The sequence below is a fragment of the Microcaecilia unicolor genome, chromosome 1 (assembly GCF_901765095.1).
Source record: "Microcaecilia unicolor chromosome 1, aMicUni1.1, whole genome shotgun sequence".
NCBI lineage: Eukaryota > Metazoa > Chordata > Amphibia > Gymnophiona > Siphonopidae > Microcaecilia > Microcaecilia unicolor.
The window spans coordinates 25,073,676-25,084,091 of NC_044031.1; positions in this window are offsets into that span (position 1 = coordinate 25,073,676).

The following is a 10,416-nucleotide window of genomic DNA, read 5'->3' on the forward strand; positions in this document are numbered from 1 at the left end:
CACATCTTTTTGATAAAATCTACGGAAAGAACCAAAACATATAAAATCCACACTCACTGCTCAGTTATACATCAACACATCCACTTATGAATTCTCAATCCTGAAATCTCACCACACTCATACCTTTAAATCACAGAAAATGTATACCATAGGTTTTTCGTTATTATATATTATATATTGTCCTCAGACCCTCTAGTTTCTCGTTGTTTTCCTTCCAATGTTTCAACGTTCTTTTCCATTGATATATTCCTTAACGATACTTTGATTTTGTCTCGTATAACTCTTCACAATGTAATCCATAACCGAATTGTAACAAACTGTATTTCCATCATTCATAATGTATTGTAAGCCACACTGAGCCCGCAAAAAGGTGGGAAAATGTGGGATACAAATGCAATAAATAAATAAATAAATAAATAAACCCCAGGCGTTGCTGACTTGGCAAGCAATAGTGGTGACGAGAGTTGTGTTAGCAGCGTACTGGAAAGCACCAAACGCCCCACCTCTGATGAGATGGTTAAATAAACTGTGGTATATATATATGTGAAACGGAGAGACTTCGGGCTGTGCGTAGTCACAGGGAGACAAAGTGGGAGGCGAATGGCGACCTCAAAGATAAGTTTGAAGATATCTCGGTTAGCAGATTATGTGAAGATATTCATCTGACTAACAAGGTACTTTTACATCAAATACTACTAGACCCCTGACGCAGGCCTCTACGGCCGAAACACGTCATGTGTCGGGTCGTTTTTGAATAAAGACCTTGTTCAGGGTGCTGGACTTTGGTCCTGGGGAACTGAGGAACTGAGTTCGATTCCCACTTCAGGCACAGGCAGCTCCTTGTGACTCTGGGCAAGTCACTTAACCCTCCATTGCCCCATGTAAGCCGCATGTTGCTACTATTGGAGATTCTACATGGAATGTTGCTACTATTGGAGATTCTACGTGGAATGTTGCTACTATTGGAGATTCTACATAGAATGTTACTATTCCACTAGCTCAGAATATTATAGTAATCTGGTTTCAATGTCTCTATATCATCTTAATTCTAGAGATAATAAACAATTTATGTACACAACATTTATAGCAAAGATACTTGATCCAAATAGTTAAAACTTTTATCTATTCTTGAACCTCAGTGATGTAAACCGTCCTTTAAAAATAGGAACGATTTAAAAGAACATCCAAATCTTGGCCATTAACGTTTGCCGAGCTGACGCTAAAACAAGCACGGGGGGAATGTCCTTGAGACAGCCCATTACGGGCGAAACGTGCACGTCGGACGTTTGATCCCCAGGGTCCGACAAAATCAATAAATAAAAGATAAGTGTATGATATGAAATAAACCTATATTTAGATAATTTGAAAGAGAAAAAAATAGGAAAATAAGAACCAATTAAGATTTGGATGTTCTTTTAAATCGTTCCTATTTTTAAAGGACGGTTTACATCACTGAGGTTCAAGAATAGATAAAAGTTTTAACTATTTGGATCGAGTATCTTTGCTATAAACGTTGTGTACATAAATTGTTTATTATCTCTAGAATTAAGATGATATAGAGACATTGAAACCAGATTACTATAATATTCTGAGCTACTGGTGGAAAATCTGGTTATATTAAATTTGTTAAATTACATCTGCCTGTTGATCAGTGCTATACTATTCCACTAGCAACATTCCATGTAGAAGGCTGCGCAGGCTTCTGTTTCTGTGAGTCTGATGTGCAGGACGTCAGACTCACAGAAACAGAAGCCTGCGCGGCCACATTGGTGATCTGCAAGGGCCGACTTCTAGTGGAATAGCAACATTCCATGTAGAATCTCCAATAGTAGCAACAGTGGAGGAGTGGCCTAGTGGTTAGGGTGGTGGACTTTGGTCCTGAGGAACTGAGTTCGATTCCCACTTCAGGCACAGGCAGCTCCTTGTGACTCTGTGCAAATCACTTAACCCTCCATTGCCCCATGTAAGCCGCATTGAGCCTGCCATGCGTGGGAAAGCGCGGGGTACAAATGTAACAAACAATAACAAACAAAACTCACTGTGAGAGGACTCTTATTGGATCCACTGTTTGTTCGTTAGCCTTTTCTGAAACATTGCACTAGCTAGGGGGAGATGGGTCAGGGGGGATGGGAAGAGGGGTGGTGGAAGATGGGTGGGTTAGGTGGGCGAAGGGGTAGGGGGATATGGGGGTCACTGTTTGAGACTTACTGGAAGGGGTCTCTATGGGGATTATTTTGTTTGACCTAATTTTCATGAGTTCAGGAGGCAGACAGCATACATTCATAAAAGGACACGTTAGAGTTATTTTGCCAATGAAGGACAATATTATGAATGGCAAGTGTAATAATCATCATATTGAACAGTTTAGCATTATCAGAGGTGAGGAGGGATTATCAGATATAGAAAAGATGGATCTAATTCTGTCCCACACTTGTGACCAGTATGCTTCCAAATTTGTACAGTGAAAAAGCATCAATAATGAACTTTTAAGATGTAAAGGAATTGAATATCTACTATAATAAAACTCACCCTCAACGTTCTGAGGACACTGACTGTCATGACTCTCGGGGCTTGGTAATAAGTAGCCCCAATATCATGGAGCATAACCCTGGCGCAGCAATCACCTGAAGTCTCTATTATTTTATAAAGTCTCTTTTATTGAATAAATCACAGATAATTTACTCACAGATAGATGTTCAGGATACAGAGACTTCTTAATCTGGAGGCTGTGGGAGGTGGAGATCTGAAGAGAGGTAGTTGTATTGCAGGGGGAGGGGAAAGTAATTGAACAGGTAGAAATAGTCCAAAGCTGGGTGACTGCAATGTGCAATATCTCATCTGGAAGAAGATATTTACAAGGTAAAAAATCCAGGTTCGTTACAGGGATTTTTAGCCGGACAGCTGTCTGGAGCGAGATGGGGTCATCTCCATGCCCCTGGCTGGATGGTGTTAGCATACCTCATGGCTGAAAGGACAAAGAGGTGATGGGGCTTTTACAGGCTCGGGGGGGGGGGGGGGGGGGGTGCAGATAGAGGCCAATGGGAACAGAGCTTGCCATCGGGTGGCAAGGGGTGGTCCTAGAGATAGGAAGGAAAGGTCATACCAACCTGGCTGACCTCTTAGGACAGAGATAGTAAGGCTGAACAGGAATGGTAGCAGGGAGACAGAGGAGCCAAGTTTGGCAGAGAGAGAGAGGGGAGGTCCAGGCAGCCTTACAACCAGTGGTAACAACTCTTGCACAACCAAGCAAGTGTGGCTGCACTGCCTGTGAACTACATTAACCACAGTGCCTTGCTCATATATCTTTACAATGAGAGACTGCAGCAGCGAAAGTTCTTAGAAATGAGAATAACAGTAAAGACATTATTCACATTTTAGGATCACGTTATGAACTAGTGCAAGGCTGTCAGGGAACAGAACACTGACGTCAGTGAAGCCAAGCCCTGACTTCCTTCAAAAAGGTTCGAAGGTTCGTGCAAATCGCTCCGGGCCCCGCCCTTCAGGGCGGAGCAATGGCAGAACAATGAAGGGATTGGCAGGGAGGGAGGCAGGGGGGGTGGGAAATCGCCCCGGGTCCCGCCCTCGCGTCAAATGTCATGACGTTGGGGGCGGAGCAATGGCAGAACAACGAAGGGGTTGGCCGGGGAGGGAGGGGGGGTGTTTGCGACGAAAACCTTGCTAGTGCCCGTTTCATTTGCTCTGAAACGGGCCTCTTTTACTAATTTTTATATAATAATTTTTATGGGGAAAGAGACAGGGGGGGGGGGGAGGGAAGGAGCAATCCCATTCTGCCAGCCAGCTCAGTCCAACTCTAAGCAGTTGTCTCACATTTACAAACCAAAATTCTGGTAACCAAACTCATCATTCATTTTATTTTATATTGAATATTTGTTACCCGTTCTGTATGCAAGCATAGTACCAAAACCCGTTATCATCATATACTGTTATTTACAGTATGGAGGAGTAGCCTAATGGTTGTGTAGCAGGCTGCAGACTTGAGGAACTGGGTTCAATTTCTGCTGCTGCCTAACAGCAGTGGGTGATCCTGGGGGACCGGGTTCAATTCCCTCTGCAGCTCCATGTGACCCTGGGCAAGTCACTTAGGGGCCCTTTAATTAAGGCACGTAGGCACCAGGGGTGTAGCCAGACCTCGCCGGGAGGGGGGGCCAGAGCCCGAGGTGGGGGGCACTGTTTAGCCACCACCCCCCCAGTCGCCGCTGCCGCCACATTGGACTCTCCTGCCGACGACCCCCTTGAACCACCCTCCCGCCACCAATCCTCCCCCGCTGTCGCCGCCGCCACTTCAGATACCTTGTTTGCTGGCAGGGGTCCACGAACCCCGCCAGCCGAAGAGAGTCTTCTTCAGCACCGGAGTAGCGCCTTCGTTCAGTTCCTGGTGTGATCAGCTGTTTCTGACGCCTTACGTCCTGCACGGGGCTACATGCACGGTGCAGGACGTAAGGTGTCAGAAACAGCTGATCACAACAGGAACTTAGTTGAATGAAGGCGCTACGGCGCTGAAGACGACTCTCTTTGGCTGGCGGGGTTCGGGGACCCCCGCCAGCAAACAAGGTACCTGATGCGGTGGCGGGGCAGGCGGCGACGGCGGGGGAGGGTTGGTGGTGGGAGGGGAGGTTCAAGGGGATCATTGGCAGGGGGCCAGGGCCAAATCTACGGGGGCCCAGGCCCCCTCAGGCCCCACGTAGCTACGCCACTGGTAGGCACCCCTGGCAGTAATTGTAATTTGTATGCCTGTCTAATATGCACGCTGGAAAATATTTGTTATTTTCTGCCGCGTGGCACTAACCGGGTGGTAATCGGCAGTGTACACGCACTGACAATTACCACCTGGTTAATGCGTGAGACCTTACCGCTAAGTCAACGGGTGGCGGTAAGGTCTCAGACCCAAAATGGACGCGCGTCAATTTTTATTTTGCCGCATGTCCATGTTCAGCTAAACAAGAAAGGCCTTTTTTGTAGGCGTGCTGAAAAATGGACCTGTGCATTAGTGAAAGGACCCCTTAGCCTTCCATTGCCCCAGGTACAATATAATAGTAGATTGCGATCCCAGTAAAAACAGTTGCCAGTACCTGTAAAAAATTGTATATAAATATGGAAAATAAAATATATAAATAAAAATTAGAATACAGTACCAGCACTAGGGCTATATGACGTTAAGAGGCCTTTTTACAAGAGTGAGAACCCAAGAGTATACACTGGGAAGGAAACAGCTGAACTTGTGGAACAATTTTTCTTGGAAAGAAACAGAGAGGGCAGTACATGTACTACAAAAAAAAATAATTTCTGTATAATACATTGTTTTGTGTATTGTGCTGCATCCCCATTAATGTGGACTTCAGTGGGCGTTATGGAGTAACTTCTTTATTAACAAAGCTACATTGGCTCCCAATAAATGCAAGAATTACATTCAAATTGTGTGCATTTGTCAAATCTTATATGGTCTTTCTCTACTTTATATGCAAAATGTGATTGAACTACCCAAACGTAATGCATCCAAATCCTCTAGAAACTTCCTTGTTCTTCATTTCCCAAATTGCAACAAAGTTAAGAACAAAATAATTCATATCGCTGGATTTTCCTATCAATGCACTAAAAGATGGAAGCAGGAGCAGACCGAGGATGGTCTGGGCCCCCCACCTGGCCACTACCCGATACCCCCTTGCCGCCGCCCCCACTGCCCCGGTCGTCTGGTGGTCTCTGCGGGGGGGGGGGGGCATGTTCTTTCCTGCCCCCTGTGCTGCCGCTGTTCCCCCACCTGCTGGTGCTGCCATGTTTTCAAAATGGTGGCCGAGACTTCCTGCGGTAGTCTCACGGGTCTCGACAGTCTCACGAGACTTCCGCAGGGAGTCTCGGCTGCCATTTTTAAAATACAGTGGTGCGGGCGGGGGGGGGGGGGAGGCGGTGAAAGCAGTATCAGTCGCTGCTCACTGCAGGTGAAGATCTGCTATTTAAAAGATATGCAGGAGGGACAGTTGTTGGGAGTTTTCGGCTGGTGGGGCTTGAGGATCCCTGTCAGCCACATCATAGGTGTGCTGCTACTGGGTGGACCCGAGCTCAAAGTGGATGGGCCTAGGCCCACCCTTGCCCACACCACTGCCGAATGGTCAGTCCAACCCTGGATGGAACACTCTACCCAAGCGAATAAGTTACACAACTGATTATCTCATTTCGTAAACTACTAAAAACTCACCTGGTAAAATCATCTCTTGTTGACAAAAATAATAAATCTTTTATATCTCTATTGCTAACTATATTGCATTATTATTACTGTTGATAGCATATGAATTGTAATTTTGGTCTTCTTAGCATCTGTTCTTACCTCATTGTGAGCCACATTAAACCTAAACTAAATGTCATATATAAATAAATATATTTGATCTTGATTTTAGAGTTTATTTCTGTACTTAATGCTGATTTGCCTTGCTTTTGTGCGGTACAATTGTTTAAAAATTGTGCTTAAAACTAACAAAGATGGAAGCAAGAAAGGACAGGGCAGACTGGATGAACTGTGTGGGTCTTTATCTGCCATCATTTACTATGTTACTATGTTCCACATCATGAGCAGCTCTACTGAAGGCGTGCCGGGAAATGGCCTGCGCTGGTGTCGGTGCGTGTTTTGGATGCGCTCAGGTCCATTTTTTTTAGCAGGCTTGGAAAAAAGGCCTCTCTTTTGTGGCCGAAAATGGATGTGCAGCAAAATGAAAATTGGCGCACGCCCATTTTGGGCCTGAGACCTTACCGCCACCCATTCACTTAGCGTTAACCGTGCAGTAAATGTCAGCGCACGTACTTTGCCAAATACTGCCTAGTTAGTGCCGCACACCAGAAAAGAAAATATATTTTCCGGAGCGCATAGGGATGCGTGTAAAAAATGAAATTACCACCTGGGCCACGCAGCAGCTGGGCGATAGTTCCGAATTGGCTCGCATTGGGCGCGCACAGGCGCCTACCCGTCTTAGTAAAATGGAAAGGTAAATGGGACTTGATATACTGCCTTTCTGTGGTATTTTGCAACTACATTCAAAGCAGTTTACATATATACAGGTACTTATTTGTACCTGGGGCAATGAAGGGTTAAGTGACTTGCCCAGAGTCACAAGGACTTACAGCGGGAATTGAACCCAGTTCCCCAGGATCAAAGTCTGCTGCTCTAACCACTAGGCTACTCCTCCACTAGCAACATTGCATGTAGAAGCCTGCCCTTGCAGATCAGCAACGCGGCCGCGCAGGCTTCTACATGGAATGTTGCTAGTGGAATAGATGTAGAATCTCCAATAGTAGCAACATTCCATGTAGAATCTCAAATAGTTGCAACATTCCAGAATCTCCAATAGTAGCAACAGCAACATTCCATGTTGAATCTCAAATAGGGAAATGGGACTTGATATACTGCCTTTCTGAGGTTTTTGCAACTACATTCAAAGCAGTTTACATATATTCAGGTACTTATTTGTACCTGGGGCAATGAAGGGTTAAGTGACTTGCCCAGAGTCACAAGGACTTACAGCGGGAATTGAACCCAGTTCCCCAGGATCAAAGTCTGCTGCACTAACCACTAGGCTACTCCTCCACTAGCAACATTGCATGTAGAAGCCTGCCCTTGCAGATCAGCAACGCGGCCGTGCAGGCTTCTACATGGAATGTTGCTAGTGGAATAGCAACACTCCATGTAGAATCTCCAATAGTAGCAACATTCCATGTAGAAGTCAGCCCTTGCAGATCACCAATGTGGCCGCGCAGGCTTCTGCTTCTGTGAGTCTGACATCCTGCACGTACATGCAGGACGTCAGACTCACAGAAACAGAAGCCTGCGCAGCCTTCTCCATGGAATGTTGCTAATGGAATAGATGTAGAATCTCCAATAGTAGCAACATTCCATGTAGAATCTCAAATAGTTGCAACATTCCAGAATCTCCAATAGTAGCAACAGCAACATTCCATGTTGAATCTCAAATAGGGAAATGGGACTTGATATACTGCCTTTCTGAGGTTTTTGCAACTACATTCAAAGCGGTTTACATATATTCAGGTACTTATTTGTACCTGGGGCAATGAAGGGTTAAGTGACTTGCCCAGAGTCACAAGGACTTACAGCGGGAATTGAACCCAGTTCCCCAGGATCAAAGTCTGCTGCACTAACCACTAGGCTACTCCTCCACTAGCAACATTGCATGTAGAAGCCTGCCCTTGCAGATCAGCAACGCGGCCGTGCAGGCTTCTACATGGAATGTTGCTAGTGGAATAGCAACACTCCATGTAGAATCTCCAATAGTAGCAACATTCCATGTAGAAGTCAGCCCTTGCAGATCACCAATGTGGCCGCGCAGGCTTCTGCTTCTGTGAGTCTGACATCCTGCACGTACATGCAGGACGTCAGACTCACAGAAACAGAAGCCTGCGCAGCCTTCTCCATGGAATGTTGCTAATGGAATAGATGTAGAATCTCCAATAGTAGCAACATTCCATGTAGAATCTCAAATAGTTGCAACATTCCAGAATCTCCAATAGTAGCAACAGCAACATTCCATGTTGAATCTCAAATAGGGAAATGGGACTTGATATACTGCCTTTCTGAGGTTTTTGCAACTACATTCAAAGCGGTTTACATATATTCAGGTACTTATTTGTACCTGGGGCAATGAAGGGTTAAGTGACTTGCCCAGAGTCACAAGGACTTACAGCGGGAATTGAACCCAGTTCCCCAGGATCAAAGTCTGCTGCACTAACCACTAGGCTACTCCTCCACTAGCAACATTGCATGTAGAAGCCTGCCCTTGCAGATCAGCAACGCGGCCGTGCAGGCTTCTACATGGAATGTTGCTAGTGGAATAGCAACACTCCATGTAGAATCTCCAATAGTAGCAACATTCCATGTAGAAGTCAGCCCTTGCAGATCACCAATGTGGCCGCGCAGGCTTCTGCTTCTGTGAGTCTGACATCCTGCACGTACATGCAGGACGTCAGACTCACAGAAACAGAAGCCTGCGCAGCCTTCTACATGGAATGTTGCTAATGGAATAGATGTAGAATCTCCAATAGTAGCAACATTCCATGTAGAATCTCAAATAGTTGCAACATTCCAGAATCTCCAATAGTAGCAACAGCAACATTCCATGTTGAATCTCAAATAGGGAAATGGGACTTGATATACTGCCTTTCTGAGGTTTTTGCAACTACATTCAAAGCGGTTTACATATATTCAGGTACTTATTTGTACCTGGGGCAATGAAGGGTTAAGTGACTTGCCCAGAGTCACAAGGACTTACAGCGGGAATTGAACCCAGTTCCCCAGGATCAAAGTCTGCTGCACTAACCACTAGGCTACTCCTCCACTAGCAACATTGCATGTAGAAGCCTGCCCTTGCAGATCAGCAACGCGGCCGTGCAGGCTTCTACATGGAATGTTGCTAGTGGAATAGCAACACTCCATGTAGAATCTCCAATAGTAGCAACATTCCATGTAGAAGTCAGCCCTTGCAGATCACCAATGTGGCCGCGCAGGCTTCTGCTTCTGTGAGTCTGACATCCTGCACGTACATGCAGGACGTCAGACTCACAGAAACAGAAGCCTGCGCAGCCTTCTACATGGAATGTTGCTAATGGAATAGATGTAGAATCTCCAATAGTAGCAACATTCCATGTAGAATCTCAAATAGTTGCAACATTCCAGAATCTCCAATAGTAGCAACAGCAACATTCCATGTTGAATCTCAAATAGGGAAATGGGACTTGATATACTGCCTTTCTGAGGTTTTTGCAACTACATTCAAAGCGGTTTACATATATTCAGGTACTTATTTGTACCTGGGGCAATGAAGGGTTAAGTGACTTGCCCAGAGTCACAAGGACTTACAGCGGGAATTGAACCCAGTTCCCCAGGATCAAAGTCTGCTGCACTAACCACTAGGCTACTCCTCCACTAGCAACATTGCATGTAGAAGCCTGCCCTTGCAGATCAGCAACGCGGCCGTGCAGGCTTCTACATGGAATGTTGCTAGTGGAATAGCAACACTCCATGTAGAATCTCCAATAGTAGCAACATTCCATGTAGAAGTCAGCCCTTGCAGATCACCAATGTGGCCGCGCAGGCTTCTGCTTCTGTGAGTCTGACATCCTGCACGTACATGCAGGACGTCAGACTCACAGAAACAGAAGCCTGCGCAGCCTTCTACATGGAATGTTGCTAATGGAATAGATGTAGAATCTCCAATAGTAGCAACATTCCATGTAGAATCTCAAATAGTTGCAACATTCCAGAATCTCCAATAGTAGCAACAGCAACATTCCATGTTGAATCTCAAATAGGGAAATGGGACTTGATATACTGCCTTTCTGAGGTTTTTGCAACTACATTCAAAGCAGTTTACATATATTCAGGTACTTATTTGTACCTGG